The 26566-nt window shown below is 42.3% G+C and overlaps 1 protein-coding gene and 1 long non-coding RNA gene across 3 annotated transcripts in view; one reads left to right on the forward strand and one right to left on the reverse strand.

Moving 5' to 3' along the window:
* Positions 1-11380: 11380 nt before the first annotated feature.
* On the reverse strand, positions 11381-16226 carry LOC142108485 (uncharacterized). 2 transcript variants are annotated; one of them, XR_012680161.1, is made up of 2 exons: positions 16057-16226; positions 11381-12134 (listed from the first exon to the last, which is right to left on the reverse strand). It is a non-coding gene; the product is annotated as an uncharacterized LOC142108485 (long non-coding RNA). The 2 variants fall into 2 exon arrangements; XR_012680162.1 differs by having other exon boundaries at positions 15942-16226.
* A 6002-nt stretch (positions 16227-22228) lies between these two features.
* The window catches only part of PSEN1 (presenilin 1), a 58375-nt gene continuing 54037 nt past the window's right edge, over positions 22229-26566 (forward strand). The window contains exon 1 of the mRNA XM_075192088.1: positions 22229-22357. The gene's annotated coding sequence lies outside the window, so the exon portion shown is untranslated. The remainder of the gene's footprint in view (positions 22358-26566) is intronic.

The raw sequence follows: 26566 nt of genomic DNA on the forward strand, positions 1-26566 counted from the left end.
GTAGTAAAGAGATATTAAATCTCAAACTGAGTGGATAGCTCCTCCCCTACTATGTGGATCCACCCCTAGTTTTTAGTTAAGTGCCCTTTGGTGTAGAGTGTATTTCTTTTTGCTGCATATCTCCTTCGAGGAGAGACCAGATTTGGTAGCTACAATTATGCTGTCGAGTGGTGTAGCATCGCCTTGGACAGGGACAAAACAGATACTTGCGTAGTAGAGAACAGTTTCTGCATGTGTGGCTGTTTCAGGTACAGTAAAAGTGGGGAGAGTACGTCCTGGTATTGGAGACTAGTCTAACAGAATGGGGTGGTGAGGGAGAGGGTGTTGGTTTGACGGTTTTAACTCAGCGGATACTGCCATTTTATACCTCTGCATTACTGACCAATTGGGGCTTCCCAGGCTGAGGCAGGTCTGGTGTTCACTGTAGGCTAGTCCACCAAGGGTCTTACAAGGCCTTCTTAACCACTAGAACGCCTTCTTGGCACCCCATAGGACAACAAGCAAATGTAAAATTCCTGAGCCAGTTCAAGCCAAGATGGGAATTCAGGAGTGTGAGGGCTCTGTAGGGTATACCTCTAAATCAGAGTTGATAACTTAATTAAACTTCACGTGTCAGAAGGTGTTCCTCACGGAGGACAAAGTTCTTTAAATTTGAACAAACCTGGACCCTTCTGACCAAATGGGAAGTTTCCCTTTTCCGTTGCATGAAACGGCTAGTGGTCATGGTATCCATGTTTGAGGCTGCACTCTTCACACAGTTTCATTCAAGGTCGCTCCAGATGAAACTTCTCAGGAAATGGTCCAAATCCATCCGGACAGGCACATAATCGTGCTCTCCACAACCACGCATCTGTCTCAAGTGGTTAACCAGGCCATATCTTTTCAACGGTCAGTCCTTCCCAATGTGGCAATGGACTATAGTTACCACAGATGCCAGTCAGTCAGGATGGTTGGGGCATGGTCACAATGCCTCTGGTCTCACCATGCCCATCTATCTACTAGAACTCTGAGTGATCTACAGTGTGTGTGGGTGGTGGTGGTGGTGGTGGGGTCTGGCCAGAATCTCTGGATGTGGTTTGGACCGTCAAGTGCTATGTGGACCATACTGCTTAAGTTTGTAAGATTAATGTACTTTTCCTTCTGTATGATGCACACAAGTGTGGTTGACAAGCGTCTAAGCAATCTATTACTCGCTAGACTGCCGCTTAGCTTGAAGGCCCATTCATTCAGGACAGTTGGTGCTTCTTTCACAGCACGTCATGGTGCCTTGGCCGTTCAGTTGTGCCCGGCCGCTACATGGTAATCTGTCCACACCTTATTTTTTTATTATTTTTTTTTATAAATTCTACAGGTTGCAGGGCTTTGCATCTCGAGGGTATATTTTATCTGGGTGCAAGATTTTATGTGCAGCTCATTTTACTCATTGTCAAATCCATTTCTAAGTATTGGGGGGGACACTGCGCTCCCTCCCTTTGCTCTCACGGGATGTTTACATTTTTGGTGTTCCTTGTTCCACATTTTTAGACCCTTTCTTTTGAACTTCTATAAAAACTGAGGATGGCTCCTAGTGGGAGGGGCATAGTAGGGGATGAGCTAGGTTGCTTTACTTCATGGGCACTAAATAAAAAAAAAATGGAGGTGCTATTTGTGGAGGGGTATATAGGGGAGAAACTTTAATTTCAGACCATTTTACTGTTATGAATTTGTGCTTACTCCTACACGCGCACACTCTATAATCCAAGATTAGCAGTGTCTCCCAAATGGAATCAAAGATATTTATTTCAAGTTTATTTATAATCATATCTGTAATATACAACCTTTTGTTATACAACATAGTAGAAATTGAAAACAAAAGTGTTTAAATGAAATATGTCCACCATGCTCTTTCACTCCTCTACAGCTTGCTGTCCTGTTAGTGTACTGCAACACTAAGCTGAACAGATTTGTCACCTCTACTGTTTGTGTTATCTCATGTACTTCATTTGTAAGGGTTTGAAATGTCAAAAATCCACAAATTTTGACATGTGTGAGATTACAAAAAATTGCGAATTATACTCACCGTTAATTTCCTTTCCGTTACATACTCCATGGCAGCCCTTACAATGGGTTAATACCCTGATCAGCTTAGTGTAGACAGGAAGAACTTGCCCCACCTGGACCCTATATAAGGCAGCTCCTCCTCTTCCTCAGTGTCTTTTGTAGCTTCCCAAGCTATCCTATAACATAATTATTAGAACAAGGGTGGAAAAATATAGGGCTGCCATGGAGTATGTCAAGGAAAGGAAATTAACTGTAAGTATAATTCTCAATTTACCTTTCCCAACTCCATGGCAGCCCTAACAATGGGATATACCAAAGCAGTACAATAGTCGAGAGGGCAATAAAAATCAACACCTTAATGCAGTCAAACAAAAACTTATTTACACCGTTTGCTGGAGAAACTTTTTCCCAAACTGTGTCTCCGTAGAGGCTGGAACGTCAAGCAGATAATGCTTAGAAAAGGTGTGCATCGACGACCATCCGGCTGCCTTACAGATGTCGGTCGCCGATGCCTGGGTTCTATGTGCCCAGGAAGTCGCTACCACCTTAGTTGAATGAGCCCTCAATATTTTAGGTGCTTCACGCCCTTTCCCCCTGTAGGCCTGTGCAATCACTTCTCTAATCCACTTAGACAGTATGGGTTTAGATGGGGCATGTCCTTTGTGAGGACCTTTAGGAAGTCCAAATAGTTGCTTTGTCTTCCGAAGATTTTCCATCTTGACAATGTAAGTAGATATAGTTCTCACCACATCTAGAGTATGGAGATGTCTCGCCTCACTATTAGTGGGATGAGGGTAGAGAGAAGGTAGTACCAATCCTTGATTGATGTGGAAGGAAGAGACAGCCTTGGGTAGATGCTCTGGATTCATCCTCAAAATCACTTAAGCTTCATAAATCTTTTGGAGGGGTTCTTCTCACCATAATACATGTATGTCCCCTATCCGATGAACCGAAGTGATTGCCACTAGAAAGAGCACTTTCATAGTGAGCCGTTTAAGAGAAATATCCTGCAATGGTTCGAAGGGGTCAGTGGTTAAGGCATCCAGGACAATATTGGGTCCCAAGGAGGTAAGAATGGTTTCACTCTTGGTCGTAACCTCTTCAGTGCTTGAAAGAATTGGAAGACGAGATCCTGAGATGACAGTTTGGTATCAAGAAGGATGTTAAGAGCAGATATTTGCACCTTTAATGTGGACGGTGCTAGTCCTTTAACGAAACCATCTTTAAGAAACTCAAATACATCTGGAAAACTGGCAGACATGGGATCCTTCGCCATGTTCCCCGCCCAACAAATTAATTTTCTCCAAAATCTGTAATAAATTATAGAGGAATTATTTTTCCTTGCCAGAATCAGAATGGCTATTACCTTGTCTGAAACACCTTTGGATCTCAATAGTTGCCACTCAGTCTCCACACCATCAAACCAAGGGAGTCCAGATTTGGATGCAGCACCGGACTCTGATGTATGAGGTCTGGTCTGACCGGCAACGGCCATGGATGTTCCAACAGAATCCTCCGTGCTACCGCGAACCAAGGGCGGCGCGGCGCGGCCACGCCGGGAGGACTGTTATCACTTCCATCTTTTCCTTCCTTATTTTTCTGAGTACCTGAGGGATAACTGGAAAGGGAGGAAACATGTACCCCAGCTTGAAGTTCCACTGCATTGACAGGGCATATATCCCTAGTGCCTTGTTGTCTCTGTGACGGGAGTAGAAGAGGGGTACCTTGGAATTGTTCCCTGTGGCCATCAGATCTATTTCTGGCGTTCCAAACTTGTGCCGTATAAGCTAAAAGACCTCTTCGTTCAACGCCCATTCTCCTGGATGGACTTGGTGTCTGCTTAAATAGTCCGCCACCACGTTGTCCTTGCCTGCCACGTGAGGGGCTGAGAGATTTCAGGTTCGTCTCTGCCCATGCCATCAGTGTAGTTATTTCAGCCAGCATTGCTCTGCTCTTGGTACCACCCTTTTGTTCATAAAGGCTACTACAGTCCTGTTGTCAGAGAATACTCGCAGATGTTTGGCTCGTAGATAGGACATGAAGTACTGGACTGCACGCCAGACTGCTTTCATCTCCAAGGTGTTCCCTTGAAGAAGTCTCTTCGTCTTGCCATGTGCCCTACATGTCCATACCTTGCATGTGAGCACCCCAGCCTATTGAACTGGTGTCTGTGGTAAGAACACACCAGTCTGGTATCGAGAGAGACACCCCTTGCTTTCTCAAGCTTCAGAGCTGCCACCAATCCAGGGACTGTCTTGCCAACCTTGAGAGGTTGATTTTGGAATCTAGAAACCCCACTGTATGATCCCATTCTGCAAAGAGGCTTGATTGATGATCTCTCATATACCACCTTGCCAATGGAAGGATTCCTATTGTTGAGGAAAACATTCCTAGAAGGCGAAGACACATTCATGCTGAAATTCGATGTTGAATCTGGACTTGATGTGCCAGCGAATGGATTTTGTCCAACCTTTCCTGAGAGAGACAGGCCTTATCCGTTCTTGTATTTATTTGCACTCCTAGAAACACTAGCTGTTGCGAAGGTATCAGGTGGCTTTTTGCTACATTGATTAACCAACCATGCTGTTGTAGGAACTAGATTATCTGGGATGTAACCTGTAGGGCCGCTTCCTCTGACTTTGCTGAAATCAGGATATTGTCCAGATACGGCCACAAAGCTACCTCTCTCCCTGAGTGCCGCTATGAGAACTATAAGAACTTTGGTAAATGTTCTTGGAGATGTGGAAAGGCCAAACGGAAGGCAAATAAATTGGAAGTGGCGTCCTTGAATGCAGAACCTCAGGAATTGCTGGTGATGAATCGTGATTGGGATATGAAATTATGCATCCTTTAAATTTTAAGTCTATCGCCGTCAGAAGCTCCTGTTTCTACTGCCTTGAGAATTAAGTTGATAGACTCCATTTGAAAGTGTTTTGCTTGCACATAGCAATTCAGGGCTTGTAAATCTAGTACCATTCTGAAGGCACCTGATGCTTTCTGGACGAGTAAGAGCTTGAAATAGAACCCCATGTTTTCCTGATTTGCCTGCACCGCCACAATAGCCTCTGTTTCCACCAGGCCTTTTAGGCTTTCCTCCAATGCTTACTGTTCTAAAATGAACGTTGGACTTCTTGACTGAACAAATCTGTTTCCTTTTGGCCAGGTATGAAATTCTATTGCATATCCCCTGGTGACTATCTCCTGGACCCATTTGTCTAATGTGGTCTGATTCCAAATTTCTGCAAAGCGTGATATCCTGCCGCCCACTAAACATAGTGGAGACCAGATCTGCAAATAGTCATCGGGTTCTTTGCTGTCCTTGTTCCCCCATTTTTGACCTGAAGGGCCAAAAGGACTGTCTTGCCATATTATCTTGATGTCTGGAGTACTGTCTCCCAGGCCTATAGGCACGGGCTTCTTTAAACTGTTGTCTTGGAGAATAAGCGAGGAATCGTCTCATCCTACTGTTTTGTGGTAGACGATTAGCACTACCACTTGCTAGCTTCTGCATCAGATTATCCAGTTTCTCCCTAAACAAGAAACTACCTTCATATGGAAGCGTTGTCAGACGGCTTTTGGATTGGTGGTCTGCCGCCCATGGACGTAGGCTCTTCTATAGTTTCAGGGGTACATAACACACATAACGGATCAATGCTATCTTTTGGCAATCGCCCATCACATGCTGCACACACCCGATTCTTAATTTAACTTTACATTTCATTTTTCCCTGCACAAGCTCCAGAGAGGTACAGTAAACAATAGAATAAAAAGGTACTAAATAAGCTATTCTAAAGTACAAAAACACCCATTTCTAAGGGCCTACCTTGGGGTGTCATTCAGCTTGTTTTGGGGTCGGGCTCCTGGTCCGTAGTGCACTGTATCCAGAAAGCTGCTATGTCCTGCAGCATGCATCCAACTATAGCCAAAAATGAGCCTCATATAATGGGCGTCAGTTGCTTAAGAAAGGTTCCTGCCCTGACATCAAAGTGTGTGCATAGCAGGGTAACGATTTCTACCGGTCTTCCTCCTCACAGGTGATCTGGTAAACAGAAATCAGTGTTGGCCAGCGATCCGTACTGCGCATGCACGTCCTCCGTGCACATCCATAGGCATACCTTAGACTCCAAACAGCCCACACTGAAGGGAAAAATGGCCTAGTCCTGCTTAACCCTGCTGAACTGCACACAGCCAGCCTGAGGAAAGCCCAAAAATCTCAGGTAAGCCCTCTAGAATAAAATAACAATACAAAAAATGTTACTCTGCACTACCCTGTCATACACATGCTGAGACAGGAAGAAAAGACACTGAGGAAGAGGAAGAGCTGCCTTATATAGGGTCCAGGTGGGGCAAAATCTTCCTGTCCACACACTAAGCTGATCAGGGTATTAACCCATTGTAAGGGCTGCCATGGAGTTGGGAAAGGAAACCTAATTTGCTCTGGCCAGGTTTAAGATATGTTAAGAAAGCAAAAAATGCTCAGAAGTTAATAAATTCAGTTTGAGGGACTTAATATTTCTGGGTCATGGACTCAAAAGTTTGAAAAACTGGCTTAATATTTATTTTTAAAAACTGAAAGGAACCTGTTTATTCCTCAATGTTTGTATTAAGATTGTCCATACCAATTTGTTTGGATCTCAACAGGATTTTATAATTTTTAGTATTTTTTTTTTTGTTTATTTCAACAGTACAAAATTTTCATGTGTGTACCGACAATATACTTAATGTACTGTGAATTAGCAGGTTGAAGCGGTACATATTCTATTTTGTGTGTGTATACCACTCATCAGAATGTTAAATTAATATGTGGAGTTAAACTTATGACATTATATTGTATGACCGATCAAATCTGAGTAATTATAAAGTTTGCATAGCAAAAAATGTGTACTCCAGAGTTCCATTTAGCTGAATGCAGCAACTGTCCAGGTACTGACACTTTATCATAGCCTCTTCCAATGCTTATGAATAAATTGGAAGAGGCTATGATAAAGTGTTACGAACAAATAGTGGGTGTCAGTTGACAGATGCAGATTACATATATCCCCCACACACCGTTACTGAGGAATGTAGTCAAGATTTCTACATCATACTATGGACATACATAGTGTGTACGTATTCAAAATGTCGACATTAACAATAATAAACAAAAAAAACCAGCAATACATGTAAAATAAAAACGTCATGCCCCCCTCCCCCTGCCAAACAGCTTCACAAACCCTGGTGCTTCCAGCGTAGGCTGGTACTAGCAAAATCAGGGGGATAAAAAGCGTATACCCCCCACCCGAGGTTTAACCAGCCCCGTGCTGATAGCACTGGTAAAGATACGAACGCTTTGTCATGTCAAAGAATGCCCCAGGATATACCAGCTGCTGCAGTTGACTTTCTTTTTTCATAATGTTCTGAAAGAGCTGCTGGATTCCGAGCAAACCATCTTCCTCATCTCTGTCACAAGAACTACTACCACTTCTGTAAATATATTGGAGATACTGGTAGTGTTGTTCCCCTACTGCAAATCGTAAAATAACATTAATGCGCCACTGTTATACGGATATGCAGATAGGTGCCGTTGAAGTCTATGGAGAGTAACCAAACCCCAGACTGGATCACAGACATAATGGTTACTATGGCTTCAATCTTTGAACTTTTTCCACAGTAAGAAAATAGGTGACACAACACAAATCTAAAACAGTCTTCCAGTGTCCTGTCAATTTGTTTGCTAGGAAAAGAAACAAATACATTCTCAATTTTTGTTCCGCTTTGGGAACTGGAACAATCGCATTTTACTCAAAAAGCTTTTAATATAGACCTTAACCATCATTCTTTTCTCCATAGATCTTAACGGCCACAAAATAATGCTCTCTGGGCTTTTCCACAAATTTCAGCTTGTCTTTTTTTTTTTTTTTTTTTTTTTTTTGCATATAACACCTAGGATCCATTGATCAAAAACGGAGCCTCGTAAATGTACACAAACTACATTCTATCTGGCTCCCACTTCCTGTTGGTGGTCAAAAGGACTGCTTTTCCTCCTCTCTAGGAAGGTCATTTAAAGGATTTTATTTTCCGGGTCTAAAAGCTTTATAGTCACCCCTGGAATTATCTTCCTCTGTATGTGTCTCCTCTCTGAGATTGTGGAAAATAAATGGACTCTGCTGGGTCTTTAAAACTGAGGGAGGATCTGATTGATAAATCATTTAATTATTTACCATAAGGAACTTTCCCTTGGAAGGACATTATACTTTACACATTCTTGAATGCAGCATCTCATGCCCTCTGCCGCAGAGAGGGCTTTCATTGCTGACACTGGTATAGATTTTGTTCTGCCATACCTCTTATCTTCTCTCTCCTAACTCCTGACTTGAGAGAGCTTGCTCCACAATGTCAAGAAACAGGATTTACAGAAGGCACCTAGCAACAGAGTTTTATTTTTAAAATCCATCTTATCTATTGGGCCTCTAAAACTATTGCATATTCGATTGGTAAGTTTTCTTAAGCAAAACTACTGTATTGTCTACGGCGCGGGCTGGGAGAGAGATGGCCGGGGGGCACACAGGCGGCCGCATCATTGATGACGCGGCCGCATCCCCTGTCATGTGATGCGGCCGCCTGTGTGCTGACACTGCTGCATCTGATGTCATCAGATGCGGCCGCTGGGGGAAAACTGTGTTTTTTGCATCCGGGGGGGCGGCCGGCCTACCCCCCGGCCCTAATAGCCGTCTGACCCAGCGTTGCCCCCTTGCCCCCCGGGCCAGCCCACCCCTGGACAGAGCTACATCTTTTGTATCGTCTTCTCTAAAAGTATATGTTCTGGAAAAAAAAAGACTCCTAACTGCTGACAAGGAAGTCTTTGTTTTTTTTTTGCCGTTTAGAATTCATTTTTTCACCTCTTATGAAACGGAAAAACATTATTACTTCTTGGACCTGACCATATCCAGGTCACTTATACCGGTATCATACTGCCGCCCCTGCAATTTCCCGGGTTTTTCAAACTTAAGTTTTTGCCGAGGCACAGAGCGTCCCAGCTCAGAGACCCCATTCACACTGCACCTTGGACCCAGGAATTTCTCGTATTGACCCCATTCATACTGAACACGGGTCTGTCCTGGCAATAAGTGTGAGTCATCACAAGAGGAGCTTTCATTGGCTGAAAAATATTGAGGTCATTTAAAGGGGACTAGTTTTCTTGCACACAAAGATGAGGTCAAAGTGGGTGGTGACTGTTTACAGCATTGCTTTAATCATGGCCGATGAGTCACTATTGTGTAGTCCAGAGTTCCTGTTTTATTGTTTATTTGCTGTTTTATACAACAAATGAGAGCTTGATGCGGCTGCTAACACTGTGCTACATTGCACAGTGTCATTTCAGGAGGAGAAAGGAGCAATTTCTGTCACAGAGGGAGAATACCCGGCGTCTGTATATGCACAGGAGCAGAGCTTTTCTCAGGGCCAGTATTTCCTCCATATTGAGATTCAGTGCTGCGACTGACCAAACAATGTGTGCCAGAGAACGCAGCCACGGAGAAGCTTTCTGGTCTACTGTGGAATCTTTTGAGGACCAGCAGTGGATGGCACACTTTCGTATGTCATATGGGACATTTCACTATGTGCTGGACCTCATCACCCCAGCACTTTTCTAAACAGTCAACAAACTTCAGAAAACCCATTGCACCAAGTAGGAGGCTAGCAATTGTGTTGTGGTGGAATGCTACCCCTGGCGAATACCGCACAATCTCTTGCTTGTTTGGAGTGGGGATATCCACGGCAGGGCCGTAACTAGGGCTGTGCGACAGGGGCGATCGCCCAGGGCACAACACTGAAGGGGGGCGCAATTTAGGAATATTTTAGGTTCATTTGGTTGAAATTGAGTGCTAGGGGGGCGGCATTTGTCTTTCTCGCCCCAGGTGCTAGAATTCTAAGTTACGGCTCTGATCCACGGTTTGCACTCTAGTGCATGAAGTCACAAAGGCATTGCTGGAAGCCCTTTACCATCGCATCATCTCCTTACCTGACGGACAGCGACTGGGTGACACCATCACTGGATTCCTGCAACGTGGATATCCACAGTGTGTTGGAGCAATTGACAGGACACACATCCCTATCATTGCCCCCACAGACAACCCTACGGATTACTACAACCGCAAAGGCTGGCATTCCATCATTCTGCAGGCTGTAGTTGACCACAACTATTGGTAAGCATCATTTTTTAGTTTAATGTGATGTGTATTGTAAAACAAAGGTAAATATATTTTATTTTCAGTTTCACAGATGAATTTATTGGCTGGCCTGGACGTTCCCATGATGCCAGAGTTCTGGCCAATTCTGATCTGTACCAGATTGCAGAGTACAGACAAGATGGCTGGTTGTTCCCTAGAGAGGTAAATATCTATATTTTGTTGGATGATGTTTTCATCAGCTAGATAATACATTCATGTATTTTTTGGTATTTATCTACTGCACCTGTTCCTCTCTAGATGTTCCGCTTTTAAAATACACTGAAAACATATACCAGCAGGTGTATTTTGTTCTGTAACCAACATTTGGGTAGCTTGTTCATGTTTTTTTTTATTTGGAGCTAGACATTACAGATTGAAAGATTAATAGGTGTACTGATTCTTTTAAGTGTTCCAATATTCTCTGTAAAGCACAAATTAAATTTAATGTGTTACATTTCTTTACAGAAATCAAAAGTTTGTGAATGGTGTGGAGATCCCAGTACACGTCTTTGGGGATGCAGCTTACCCTTTGCGGCGATGGTTGATGAAGGGCTTCACACAGCAACATCAACTGTTTGTGGAACAAATTTGCTTCACCCATACCCTCAGCTCAGCACAGATGGTGGTAGAAAATGCCATTGGACGCTTGAAAGGACGTTGGTGGTCTTTATTGAAGCGCAATGACATTGACACCAAACTTATGCCCCATGTAGTTGCTGCTCGCTGTATTTTACACAATATTTGTGAAATACAAAAAGAGCAGTTTCTACCAGAGTGGAATGTACAGGACTCTGAACTGTCAGTGTTTTCTGTGGATTCAACGGGGCACATTCAATTGTTGGCGTTACTGCCTGAAGTAACGCGGCGCGGCACTATTACCGTCATTATGGTAATAGTGCGAGTAAATACCATTATTACGGTACTTTTCACGCTGGATTTCAGCTCGCAGCTCTAGTGCAGCTGAAATCCGGCTTAGTATTACCGTTAATACTTTTTACGCAGCAGGGAAACTAAACAATTGAATATGCCCAAACGAGTTATGAGCTAGAATGCAGAAACACCTCTGCAGAACTCATTCGTACCACCATCACTGCCAATCTGTCCTCCATTATTGAGTAGAGCAGACAAGGGATAAGTAAAGAAAATATTTTTATTAAAAATGATTTTTTCTTTGTTAAATGGTACATATTTCCTCATATGTACCTATATAAAGTGCTGATTTGCAAAAATATAACAATAGTAAAAAACCCATAAATGTACGCACTCATGTCCGCAAACAGTAGTGCAAGTCTACACTTTTTTAACTTTAACAATATACATATTGTTGCCGTACACTCAGACAATAACAAAATTTTAATTGTCCACATTATTTTATTACCTACAACTGTCGGTAATAAGGGTAGTCTTGATTTGGTTGACATGCTGTGTACTCAGGGTTATGGATAGTAGTTGGATATTCTTGATTATGGGTAGTAGGTGGGTAGTCAAGGTTATGTGTAGCCATTTGTGTTTGATGATGTGTGGTGTTTATTGGAGTACCTGAGTTAGGGGGGAACATTTGTTGGCCTCTGTTATACACGGGGTAAGGAGCCTCTACATGGTATGGCGGTTGTGCATGTCCCTGCATTCTTGGCAGGGGTCGATCCAGGTAACCCATCATACATTCACGGTTCTCACAGAGAATGCGCTCTGGCATAGCCCTGCTTTGGGTTATAAAGGATTCCTGGCGCTCGCGCTCATTGTCGATGAATCTTTGGAGACACACATCCTCTTGGGAAGCCATAGCCGTGTCCATTTCCTTTAGGTGGACTAACATCACTGTGGTCATGGTTTTGGTAACTATTTCCATCTTATTTGGTCTCTTCCTTTTTTTAGGAACATTGTAAACTAGAAATGGGAAAAAGAAAGGAAAAACATTAGGACCACTGAGGATGACAGAATATTGCTGCAAAAGTAAATAGCAGTGTTGTAAGCAGATATGTGCCTGAGGCCTCCTCCCTCCTGCGCAATAGCTTCTCGCTGCAACATATACGCGTTCATGTTTTAATATGTTTGTATGTTTAATTTAGGAGTCTAGTAGTTGTAGTTTTGTAGATGAAGTTGTAGGCTTGTGGATGTAGTTTTGTAGATATAGTTGTTCTGAACATGTAGTTGTTGTATAGATCTAGTTGTGTAGTTTTATAGTTGTAGTTGTGCCTAGTTTATTTATGTTACACTTTCATTCATTTAATTTATTTCATTACATTTACAAATTAAGAAACTTACTGTTTGAACGTAACGTTGTATTCTGCGGTGATTGCAAACGTTGGTTCTCTGACAACAGTTGTGTCTCTTGCATGGACTGCGTATCTACTGCAGGCTGTGCTGATGCTAAAGGTTGCGAATCTTGAAATTCATCTGCGGACAGATTGTGTCTTCTGCACTGCTGGACCACTCCAAAACAGCATGTTCCTCTACTGACTCGTCGCTAGTCACCATTGCGGGCTGGCTAAACTGATTTCTTTTCTTGTGGAGTAGAAACATCCCGGCAACTTGATGAAGATAGTGCAATGGGATTTAAAGTGCTCAATTTCCGAACACCATGTTGCATTGTTCGTAAAACGGCCATTCCATTCTTGCAGCACCGCTTTTCTGACGGTTGTTATCATAGGACTTTTGCATATTGTTTACGAAGGGGTTTTAATTTGTTTACAACCTGTTGCTGGCTGCGCTTTATTCCACGTTGTGTCATGAGTTTTGCAATATTTGAATAAACAGTTGCATCCTTTACAGTCCCTGTAATTTGTTTTTTTTATCTCTTCCTCCCCTCTGATATTTAGCAACTCTCTAACCTCTTCCTCCATCCAATGTGACATTCTCTCAATGCTTCTGCTTCTCCTTCTAGACCAGGGGTAGGTAACCTGCGGCTCTCCAGGTGTTGTGAAAATACAAGTCCCAGCATGCTTTGCTAGTAGCTAACCAGCAGATAGATGGCAAGGCATGCTGGGATTTGTAGTTTCACAACACCTGGAGAGCCGCAGGTTGCCTACCCCTGTTCTAGACTCTTCTGCAGCAGCATAACGATGGATGACATCATCCTCAAGCATCCCAAACAACCAATCAGCTTCTTTCTGTGAGACCCGGGTTGAAAAACCCGGGTCGTACCATTCATACTGTAGGCTAACCAGGGCCGACACGGGAATTACCCCACCAAAAGTCCCGTGTCTAGATCCCGGGTTTTCAGACCTGGAATTTTTCACTGACACCATTCATACTGCGCCTAAACCCAGGTCGTCTGGGCTTGCCCCGGCAAAAACCCAGAGTTTTCATGCTGTATGAAAGGGGTATTCATTTTCAGTCTTCAAACCTAACATGTTAAGATCTTCCCTGATAAGTTTAATTACAAGACCTGCAATCTCAGGATCAAAAGAAAACTCTCTGTTATCCTCCTCTTCCACTCCTTTATTGTACAACTACACCGCCCATTGTCTACTAAGCGGAACGTGATCAATATCTAGCTGCTTCTGCTTTGTTCCCTCTGTTCCTGCAGCAAACTAGAGGTGGTCTTTTGTACTCCTACATTAATATGTGATTATTGATTGCAAATGTAAAACTGATTTTTTCCCTGGCCCTGCCTCTGACAACCATGTTGTAACGTTGTATGTAACACCTTCTGTGCTGAAAGTATTGAGGACAGTTCACACATTAACCAACCCCATTATTTTATCCACTACTTCAGGCATCTGCCTCATACTATTATGGGACCAAAAAGCTAAAGCTGTCGACAAAACTAGCACCTCCAGATCACTTTTTAGGAGCTGCGGCTGCTTCTTCTACATCAGATTCCAATCAAGCGCAGACTGCCTCTAAATCACCTCGACAGGCGGAGAATTCTACCTCTTCTATGACACATCTACATTTGCCGCCTCCTTTGGATGCCACCTCTTCCCCAGAAATGGATGGTCTTGTCACCCTACGGTCAATTCAGTTCCTCTTAAATTCAATAAAAGCTGATATTACATCTGAATTTAGGAGACAGTTAAGGAAATAAAATCGCAAATGGTGGAATTGGGTGCTCGCACGGATCCCACTGTAACTAAGATGGAAGAACTTGTCTCTTCACACAACAATTTAATCTCTGCTCATGACTGTTATGGCTAGCGATTATTGACATAAGCTTGCAGAACAGATGATAGAGGTCTTTGCCTATAGCGGCTGCTTTTTTCGCAGAGCTTGTTGCGCTCACTGGTACGTGGATGCCCCCAGGACTTAACTCTTGCATGTTGAAAGCTTATGTACAAGACTGCAGCTGGAAGATAGGAGGCGGTAGCGAAAGATGGAGCAGGTGGTCAAAAGCAGGCCGAGGTCAGGTGTCCGTAGCAGACAGAATGATCAGGGAGGAACAAATGGGTCAGAGCTAGCAGCAAGCAGGAATATTAGAAGAACAGGTCCAAAGGTCGGCAATCCAAATACGAGTCAAAGGTACTGCAGAGTATCCACAGAACACAGTAACAGAGCAGGTCAGCAATAGACAGAATCTATAACGGGCAGAAAGGCTATGCCCTCCCTGTCTTAAATACTCAAACTGACCAATGAGAGGCCAGTGTCCAGTGTGTATAATTACCCCCCAGGAGGCTACTAATTAATATACACTTAATGTGCACTCGTTCAGCTGCCCATATTTCTCGAGACGCAGCGCCAATTAGAGAAGGGGGAAGTGACATCCAGGTCGTCATAGCGACGGCCAGAGCATAAAAAATAAGCCGCGGCAGCTCGGGCACCCCCACGACTCGTAGCAATGAATAGATCCAAGAAGAAGCTGCAACTATTAGAGAGACATAGATCTGGAAGACAGATACAGACGCAACAATATCAAGATTAGAAGTATCCCTGACTGTCTCTAATGCGGACTTATATGACCTCATTCTTTAGCAAACGTCTTCCCTTTGCCTCACCCACGGATCTCATCACCGACAGGATTCATTGTTTACCCAAATCTAAACTGGCTTCAGTCTTCTCCCCCAGACACTCTTCCCACAACTCCATTTTCTTTCATAAATAATCACAGCTGTGCTACCCTCAGCCTCAAACTTTGTACTTCTGGGAGATCTTCAACTTTTTTCTATATATCCCCAGCCACTCTGGTGAAGCATAGACTCTTTTGTCCTATCACTATGGCTCTGAGGGCTGCAAACATTCAATATCGATGGGGCTTCACAACTCATCTCATTATCCATAGAAACGGTGCCCATAAAGTGACCATTCAACTCCAGTGGGAAACTACAGCTATCCTTGACGGAGGAGCAATAGGATACTATTTTTCAAAATGTTTTTAAAATGTTCAAATGCATCAATTATACGGAAATGTTAGATAAACTTATTCATAAAATGTATTTGACACCTGATAAGTTAAATAAATTCCTGCCTAATGTTTCTAAATATTTTTGGAGGAGTTGTGACGAGGTTGGGACCCTGCTTCATATTTTCTGAAACTGTCCACAGATTCAAACCCTTTGGTCTGAAATCTTTGATTTAATTAACCCTGTAGTAAATGTGTAATTGAAATCCTTCTCAGGGGTAGCTCTTTTATATTATTACCCCCCCCCCCCCACACACACACACCCGCAGCTCCAACATCTAAATAGCTATGTCGTGGAACATATCCTTATCGCTACTAGAGCCTCTGACTTGTCCGCCTATTTCTGTAATAATTACCAAGATTCAACAAATTTATGACATGGAATCCATAGGTTTTTCAATACACATTTTCTGCTTCATCTCCACTAATTAAATAACTTGATTGGAGCAAAAATTATACTGAACACTTAACCCCGCCACTTTCCTCCTCTTCTCTGTAAATGCTCTATTGAGTTTTTGTATTGGTCTTGCATCTTCCATCTGTATTTTCTGATGTACTGATATGGTAACGTGTGATTAATTTCCCCCAGTTGTTGTCTCCCTTACTTTCTTGTTCATTTATTTGTTTTCTGTTTTTGTTATCACCTTGAAAAAAAAAAATAAAAAAAAAATCTTACTGTTAAAAAAACAAACAAAAGAAAACTCACATTCAGTGAATAAAAACAAATATCTTATGTAAAATAATCAGGTCTCAATAAACAGCAGGCAATTTCCCCTACAGAAAGAGTGAAAAGAACAGCCCCAAACGTAATCAACTCAATCAATTTAATCTTTTTGTAGATGTACAGATATTAATTTGGAAGTTGACTATAAAAGGTTTTTTTTATTTTGAAAAATAAAGACGTCTATAAGAACAAATCCACAGAGGATAATTTGCTCTACAAATTTAGAAAGAAATCAAGTTTTTATCCCACCCATGTCAAATGATGTTTGATAGATAGTTTTAGTAAGAAAATTATTGATGAGCTGGAGAATCTAGATCTCAAAAAATAGAGGTAGTAATTTAATTAAAAAGGAAAGGGATGCCCTAAAAAGCCTGCAAAATGATCCAACCGTTATAATTAAACCAGAAGTGTAGGGGTTGTTGTGATGGATCAAAATAAATATGAAGCAGAAATCTTTAAACAACTTAAAGAAGGTAGTACATACAAAAAAAGTTCTGAAAGATCATACAGACAGGAATTCTAAAGAAATGGATCAACTCATTGATATATATATATATATATGCAAATAATCATACTTTGACAACACATAGATGATCATTGGAGAAAGCGTGACAGAAGTGTCAGACTAGCTCAGACAGAGATGCGTTAGATTTTAGACTCAAAACTCTTGCACCAAGAGGTCTTAATGCAGATTTTGATTTGAAGTCGTTTCTTAATTCATTTTGCATTTTATACTGTTTACTTTTTTATTTGTGTACATTTGCATATATTTTTTGTCACATTGCTTAAGGAATGTTTTAAAAGTAGTATTCATCATCATCATCACCATTTATTTATATAGCGCCACTGATTCCACAGCGCTGTACAGAGAACTCATTCACATCAGTCCCTGCCCCATTGGAGCTTACAGTCTAAATTCCCTAATATATACACACACTGACACACACACAGACAGACAGAGACAGAGAGAGAGACTATGTATGTTTTTGGAATGTGGGAGGAAACCCACGCAAACACGGGGAGAACATACAAACTCCACACAGATAAGGCCATGGTCGGGAATTGAACTCATGATCTCAGTGCTGTGAGGCAGAAGTTCTAACCACTACGCCACCGTGCTGCCCCATTCACATATTTTTATCTGTCTTTTTTGGTTTCTATGTGATTGCCAAATTGGAGAATTTCATTTAATGGACAATATAAAAGACATCTTAGTACTTTTCATTCTACTTCTGTATTTTATGGAAGAGTTATTTAAATTAAACCAGAGGAGTGACAGGCATAATATTTATGTTGGGAATAAAGCCTAGTTTTGAAATAGTGACACGCAAACAATACTGAAGTCTTCCGTATTAGTCTACACCATGCATAACCAAGCCTGGTTTTTATCCCTGGGACTATATGAAGCATTCTGGGATGGAATAAGACGCTGTGTACTAGCATCACCATAGAAACGGGATCTATGATTGGCTGTGTACCACTTTAAAAGACAGACACAGCACTTAACACATAAGTCAAAAGTCAAAAGGCGTTGGTGAGTGGCAGTTTGGTTTCCCAGTCACAAGGGCCTATCATCTCAAGAGATTGGTGGGGAGGATGATTCTAACCCAGAACTCTCAACATCTAGTGCATAGTTCACTCTTTCTGTGTTTCTGGTAGGGGAAAATGACTGCTGTCTAATAATGAAACCTGATTATTTTACGTAAGATGTTTGTTTTTATTCACTGATTGTGAGTTTTTATATTCTATTGTTATATCTCAAGTAATAAAGGGTATTATGCAATATTTGTTTTTTATTTTTCTTTCTCATATGTCCTGATATCGGAGAGGTATTATGAACAGATTCCTACTGAGGAAAACTGGGAGGTTTCAAGGCTGTTTTTCAAGGTTTCTTGGGTGTGAAAATGCAGCCTTATCATACACTGACAGTTCTCACTCACATGCTGTGTTTTAGTTGCACAAATAAGAGTACAGGCTGATACACAGCAAACTGTGGAGAGTGACTAACCCCACATTTTGTTAAGAAGATGGTGAAGGATAATTTATCTGATGATCTCATCTTCCTCCACCGTTCTGTAGTCCTTTGCCTGTGACATTTGCACCACTGAACTCACAAACATTTATTGCCAGATGTGATGAGCAGATTATGGACTGAAATCCAACTGTTCAATGGAGTTCTTGTTGGACCATTTTTTTTCTATTACAGGGGCTGTTCGTGACATAGCTTTTCAATCAGTTTGTGCTGCTATTTTGCATTGCACATCGAATGTATATGTGCCTGCACCCACTGTTGCTCTTTGCTGAAATTTTCCCATGGAGTTCTATGCTGAGATCACCCTAGACCAGAGGTTCCCAAACTGGGTGCCGTGGCTCCCTGGGGTGTCTCGGCGACCTCCCTGGGGTGCCGTGGACAGGGCTGGTGGTAAGTAAGGTGGGTGACTACTTGGTAATTATTTTGGCTTAGGGGTGCCTTGAAAAAATTATGGAGGCCCTAAGGGTGCCTCGACCTAAGAATGTTTGGGATCCACTGCCCTAGACACCATTGTTTGTCAAACAAAAGCAAATTTAGCAAACTTAGTCTTTCAAAATCCCTGAGATATGTTCTTGCAGCTATGAACATCATAAATAGAGACAGTTCAACAGTTTATACATCAGCCTGCCCATGTTATCATGCTATCATTTTGCCCCTTAATCAATAAATAATGATTGCCCAAATAATTTAAATGTCAATGGTGGTTTCTCTTATGTTCTGAATGGCAAAATAGCTCAAAAAGCATGAAGTTTGAGCAATCTCGTCACTCACAACCCACTCTTTAATTTTGGCTGTTTGGATAGCTGTTTTGCAGCAGTTTTGAAAACCCCAGCTTAGTAAATCTGTCTGTTTTTCATTGTTAAATAGGGATGACGGTTTGTAAAGTGGTGGTTTTGAAAAATGGCTATTCTGGCTGTTTTAATGGCGGTTTGGGCTTTAGTGAAACTTCCGGAAAATAGACAAAAACCGGCGGTTTAATCAAACTGCCCTTTAGTAAATCTAACCCCATGTGTAAAATCTAACAACTGCGCAAACTGAAAAAACAAGTGCTTTCCAATAGCCACCCCACTCCCCTTTCTACCTCCACTCCGCCCCTCATCCTAATATTCTACAACTGTTAGAGGTATTGTACTACAATTTTCTGCGCATTTCAGTCCAACTAAATGTATGTGTAACTTGCCCGTTCTTTATATGTTTTTCTGTGTATTGGCTCGGGCAAGTGCACAGTCCTTGCTGGATTTATACATCGTAATTTGCTATGGCCTGTTTTGGTCCTTACTTTGTTTCTCGAAAATATGTGTTGGTGTTATATAAATAAAGTTCTTAAAAAACAAAACAAAAAAAAACAAAACTCCAAAAAGAGACTCCCGAGATGAAGCTTCAAGAAGGCAGTACTAAGAAACAGCATTGAGTTTCCCATTCCCAAACCATGTTCATCCTTCGGTTTGTATGCCACACTCCTCTTGATAAAGATCAACCTGTTCATACATAACAACTGAAAGATCAAATAACTGACCTCTTCTCAGGAGTCTCTTTTTGGAGTCTCCCCCTCGGTGGTTAGCTGGCTTTCGATTTTGGGTGCACTCCTTTCTCAACGCATGGTTGGATGAGGGTCCCCGTAAAAAATCTTGGAGTAAAGCATGGATACCTTCTAGTCTATGTGGTTCAGAGTTTGAAGGTGACAAGAAAATGGCAGCTCAAAGTGAGTGAGGCAAAAATCTCCTCTAGGAAGGTGTTGGAGAGGAGGATTTTGCATACTCACTTTGATGTGCCCCTGTTACTAAAGGATTGCCCAGGTGATATGTGCTTGAAGGGTTTGTCTTTGGTGAATTCCATGCAGATTCCTCCAAAGTTTAGAGATCTCACTTTGCTTGCGTTTCACTGGAGTCTCTACGTTAAGAGGAACCTGCAGCACAGAGGAGTCGATGATCGTGGTTGTCCACGGGAGGAATGTTATAGGGAGGTGGAGACAATGGACGACTTCTTACTTCAGTGTCCTTTTAATATAGAGGTTTACAAGGGAGTGTTCCACATCTTAGGCCTTCCCTGTCTGTCGGGGGTTAGTTACCCTGACTGGGTGTATGGAGCGCTCAAAAGGTGGGGGGATTTTGAGTTAAGCACTCGTTTTTAGTTAGCGCAGTTGTTAGATTTTACATGTGGAATGCACTGTATTTAGTGTCCATTAGGGGAAAACCCTTCCCTGTAGTGAGGTGGTGGATAGTATTCTGCACAAGGTTTAGAAAATAAGAGAAATGGAGGGGCATGATGGATGCTGCAAGCTGGGGTAGACTCTGACGGAGGTTGAGACATCCCTAGGTGGTAGCTAACATCTGGAAGTCTCTTGATTCTTCACTAGCTATCCTGTTCTTTCACTATTAGATTTTGTGGAAATCCCTTTTTTTTTTTTTTTTTTTTTTTTAAGGTTTACATACATTTAAAATTTGTTTTTATTTCCTGACTGTAAAGGGTGTGTAGGTGTTGTTATAGTTTGGTAACGGGGTTGTTGTAATGCAGAGTATTGTGTTAGAGCAGTGTTTCTCAACTCCAGTCCTCAGGACCCCTAACAGTGCATGTTTTCCATATCTTCTTGCTTAAGCACAGGTGTATTCATTACTGACTGACACATTCTAACAGATCCACAGGTGGTATAATTATTTCCCTTGTAACCTGGAAAGCCTGCACTGTTAGGGGTCCTGAGGAGTGGAGTTGTGAAACACTGTGTTAGAGGATGTCCTGTTTCTTTGATGTATATAATTATTCTCATTTGTGAAGTGATGCAGTAGTTGTTGTGGAGGGATTGGAGGAGAATTGGGTGTTATGATAATGTGAAGTTTTGTTCCTATTGGTCCATTTTAACCCTTGATGTTGTATAGAGTCTATTTTATTTTGGACAAAGATATGGGATTTATTTTTGTTGCAATTTTTCATTAAAAAAAAAAAAACAGCCCTTGCAAAACTACAGCTACTTATTCAAAATAATGAAAATGTTATCTGTGCCCACTTTATCACTTGATTTCATGCCCAAAACAGTGTTAGACCAGGCAAAAGACAAGTGTTTTATATGTAACTGAGCATCCTGTGTTGATTCCCACTATCAAATTGGTGGCCCAACACCATTTAACCCTTGCAAAACTACAGCTACTTATTTAAAATAATGAAAATGCCATATGTGCCCACTTTATCCCCTGATTTCATGCCCAAAACCTTGTTGGGTCAGGGTAAATACTATTACAGCCTGTGTAAGGGACACCCTGTGGTGTCCATCTGATATGAAATCAGTGATTCAACTTAATTTAATCCTTTAAAAATAAGCTTTTCTGAATAAAAACCTGTAGTGTGAATAAGAAGCTAACTTCACAACGGAATAGGGATCATTGATCTCGGTGGAGTAGTACACACTGTCATACTGAAAGCTGCATGGACCATACCTACAAGTTCAATTACATTTAATAGATCTTTTACCTAGGTTGTAGTTTAGCTTTAATTTCGTGCACTGAATTTAGAAAATATATGTAGATAGTGTGTCACCACCAAGGACCTGAACATTGACATTAGTAAGTTTGAGAAAGAGATACAAATAAATTAAACTTTCTGTTGATTATTGAGTCATTAGCTATTAAGAGAAAAAATATTGTATTTGAGCATGTTCCTGTGCCCATCACAATAACTCAAACTACCAAACATGCAAGCTGGAAGGTGACCTGGTGCTGGACCAAGGCGGTAGATTATGATTGAATATATGGAATCAAGTTTTAAATTCGGACGGGGTAGCGGAAGTCCCAGACATAACTTAGTCCAGTTCCTGACCGTAGTAAAACATTTGCTCCGCTTGGTTCCCATCCCAATATGGCGGCTCAGACCAGACACCTGACGTTTCTCTGGGCGGGGCATGACCCGGAAGTGTATGCTGGGCAGAGAGACCCCTGATTCCCACAGCCACTACCATTATTTTGTGACGCTATTGCCTGAGAGCCCCGCGGTTTACAGCGGTTACTGTGGGAGAAGGGGAGTGGGAGGTGAGTGTATTACTTCGGGTGGTATAACTGAGGGAGAGCGCATTGCATATGGGACTTCCATGTTTCATATTGACATCCAGTCTTATTGTCTCAGCCATTCATCCACCGGAAGCCCTGTTCTCCACCGTAGCCGGCGCTGTGTCTCATTAAGGAGATGACTGTTAATTGCTGTAAAATCCAGTTTGTTTGTTTAACTTCCAGATAACAGGCTATTTGTGTCCCTAAAGTGTTGTATGTGTCTCTGCCACTCATTATGTATAAATGATGCCCCTTCTTCTCTCCCACACTCACACTCTTATTGTGTGTAAGGCATGGTGCGCCCCCTCCCTCTCCACTGCATTTAAACCACAGTGCTCTGCCCTCCTGCTCCACTAGTATTTAATTTGTGGTGCCCTGCCTCTCAGTGTAGGTAACACAGTGTCCCCTGGGACCTACCCATTTATATATTTTGCATAAGAAGCTCTGTTCTCCTGTCCATTCATATATTGTGCATACGTTGTGTGTAAGATGCGTTGTCCCCCTGCCCGTTCATACGTTGTGGGTAAGATGCGTTGTCCCCCTGCCCGTTCATACGTTGTGGGTAAGATGCGTTGTCCCCCTGCCCGTTCATACGTTGTGGGTAAGATGCGGTGTCCCCCTGCCCGTTCATACGTTGTGGGTAAGATGCGGTGTCCCCCTGCCCGTTCATACGTTGTGGGTAAGATGCGGTGTCCTCCTGCCCGTTCCTACGTTGTGGGTAAGATGCGGTGTCCCCCTGCCTGTTCATACGTTGTGGGTAAGATGCGGTGTCCCCCTGCCCGTTCATACATTGTGGGTAAGATGCGGTGTCCCCCTATCTGTTCATACGTTGTGGGTAAGATGTGTTTTGACACTTGACACCTCTCTGTGTTACCATCACTTTGTATGGTCCAGTCCACCTTGGCTCAAGTTAAGATTTTCTGACACATTTTTTTATATATACTACCCTGGCATTATGGCGCAAACTACTGATTAATAGCAGGAATCTACCCTCTTTTGCTTCCATGGTGCACACAAGCCAGATATAGGAGTATATAACTCATGAAGCCACCAGGCAGCTGTCTGTTGGGAAGGTATTGCCAAAACATCTTGATGTAGCCTTTTTTTTGTCTCGGAGGCTTCATTTATTTTTGTAGTGTATTTAGGTTTTCTAATAGGGCTAGTGGTCATTTGGGCTGTATTGCAAACAAGTTATGTGTGCTATCCTAAGAGATCCCATAAAGGGCCACTGTCTTAGCAGAATTGTCATCAAATTATTTCCTTTAGCTACATCGTCAGTGAGAGAAGTGTGAGCTCACACTTCTTTCACTGAATAAAACCAAAGGCATACTTGGAGTCAGTAAAGTTATAGTGTATTGACTAATGCAAGCTCTCCTCTAAATGTTAGGGCTATAAGATATACCTGTGCTAAGTAGTTAGAGAGTAAATAACTCTCAACTACCTAGTGCTGGGAACATACCGTAACTAGAGACAAGAGTACCAGCTTTATTTCTTGTTGCAGTATACTCTGATCAGGCACAAACATTAACATATCTGCCTAATATTGTGTAGGTCCCCCTCGTGCCTCCAGAACAGCTCTGACCTGTCCAAGCATGGGCTCCACAAGGCCTTGGAAGGTGTCCTGTGGTATCTGGCACCAAGATGTTCGCAGCAGATCCTTTAAGTCCTGTAGTAAGTGAGGTGGGGCCTCTATGGCTCGGCATTACATTTCCAGCATATCCCACAGAAGCTCAATCGAATCCTGGGGAATTTGGAGGCTAAGTCAACATCTTGAACTCTTTGGGGTATATTTACTAAACTGTGGGTTTGAAAAAGTGGAGATGTTGCCTATAGCAACCAATCAGATTCTAATTATTTATTTAGTACATTCTATGAAATGACAGCTAGAACCTGATTGGTTGCTATAGGCAACATCTCCACTTTTTCAATCCCGCAGTTTAGTAAATATACCTCGTTGTCGTGTTCCTCAAACCACTCCTGAACAATTTTTGCAGTGTGGCAGGGCACATTATCCTGCTGAAAGAGGCCACTGCCATCAGGAAATGCCATTGCCATAAAGGAGAGTACTTGGTCTTAAACAATGTTTAATTAGGTGTCAAAATAACATCCACATGAATGCCAGGACCCAAGGTTTACCAGCAGTACATTGCACAGAGTAGCATACTGGCTCCGCCAGCTTGCCTTCTAACCATAGTGCATCCTGGGGCCATCTCTTCACCAGGTAAGCGATGCATGTCCACCCGGCTATCCACATGATGTAAAAGAAAATGTGAGTCATCAGACCAGGCCACCTTCTTTCATTGATTCTTGGTCTGGTTCTAGTACTCACGTGCCCATTGTAGGCAGTAACATGAAAAAACAGTCAGTATTTAACTTATGTGCAAAACAGAATACTAATTTGCACTCGTTGCATTGTAACATGGTTTTGTCCAGGAGACTTAAATAAGAAGTTTCTTAAGTTAAGATCCTTAATGAATCGGGCCCCAGGTGTCCTCATCTGGTGGTCTGCCCAAATCAGCCTCCCATTTAAGTTTGTGGACTGGGCTATTGGTCTGCCTAGCGGCACCAAAAAGGTTATACAAGTTGGAGAGAATTCCTCCCTGAAGGGGATCTCTTATACAAATAGGTTCCAGAGGGGTCAACAATGTCGTTACATCCATTTTTGAGAGGGATTCGACATAATGTTTTACCTGAAAGTACGCAAAAGGGCTGATGGACGGAAAATCAATTTTTTCTATAAGGGATTCGAGTGGAATACAATGAGTAGACTCAAGTACATCTCTAATCAACTTTATGCCTGTCACGTACCAGGATTGAAAACATGAATGACATTGTCCTGGTGAGAAAGCAGGGTTATTCCAGAGAGGCGCTATGGGAGAGGGTATCGTGGTAGTCTTAAAATGCAATCTGCAATAGTCCCTCAATGTTGGCAGTAAAGCAAATAACAGGGTGAGCTTTCATAGTTCTCGGTCTGTCACTCCCTGGTATCCCCAATGCCGAGCCTAAGAAAAACACCTTGCAAGCAGAGGATTCCAGATCTATCCACCGTGGGCCAAGTCCCCCTGAGAACCATGCCACGGCCTGGCCCAGGTGGGTAACGTTAGGGGGATCTATAACCTTTTAATACCTACTGCCCAATTTTATATCTTTGTTGATGGTAACATTTCCTTACCGCCCACTGGTGCTGCAGTAACTCAATTTTTAGGGTAAGTGCGAAGATATTTTTAGAGGGGAGGGTTAATGTATTTAACTATATAAGAAGCAGCTACTTGCAAAAGCCTATTCGAAAAAGTCAAACTGCAGTCATATACAGGTTACTGTATTCACATATATACATGCAACATGTAGCACTCTGTGACACAGTCTCTGCATGTCTGTGGAGGATACACTTCCTTGTTGTGGTGGACAGGCTCTCTTATACTTATATTAAGTATAATATACTTATTAGGTGCCTCCAGTCTGTACCAAGGACTATCACTGCACCGATTAAGGGGAAATCCTCCCAAAGCTGTAAATTAAGTTAAACCCAGTCCTAAGGAATATTTACGCAGAAGCTACTTGATGCGTCTGTTCGTTGCGCGTACTAATGCAATCTCGGCTTGAAAGCTGAACTTCCGGTTTCAGGAGCATACACAGTAGCGCATTTCGGTCACTGGAGTCCTGCCCGAATTCCTCCTACAGCTAGACCACTGGGGATCAGGCTGTCATGGAAATGGATAGTAGTGCTCCTGTTTCTAACACTTAGCCTTGTGGAACATTGCAAAAAATACCACCGCCCACCATGAAAGCTGAATCACCCACTAGTGGGCGGTAGGAACCAGGTTGACTATCGCTGGACTAATGTTACACTTGTAGTCGTATTCTACAGATTTGTCAGTTTATCTCCCTATTGTAACTTGGGGAATACAAGTTAGGTTTAATTGACACCTATTTTCTGGGTGTGGCCTCTAAGTATACTTTTGTTCCTGTGCTGGACTCTAGCCAGCAGCTTAATGGTGATTGCACAAACTTCACAGGTGCTCATTTCCACTTGTCACAGCATAAACAAACACAATTACATTGTTGTCAGTTGGTACTGTCGGCTCTCGGGCGATACCTTTGATCGTGTAGTGTTGGTGCTGCCCTCAGAGGACCATGCCAAAGGACAGTCTTCTATTTTAATTGTGTACATTGCAATGGGGAGAAGCAACT

The sequence above is a fragment of the Mixophyes fleayi genome, chromosome 12 (genome assembly GCF_038048845.1).
Source record: "Mixophyes fleayi isolate aMixFle1 chromosome 12, aMixFle1.hap1, whole genome shotgun sequence".
In the NCBI taxonomy this organism is placed as follows: domain Eukaryota; kingdom Metazoa; phylum Chordata; class Amphibia; order Anura; family Limnodynastidae; genus Mixophyes; species Mixophyes fleayi.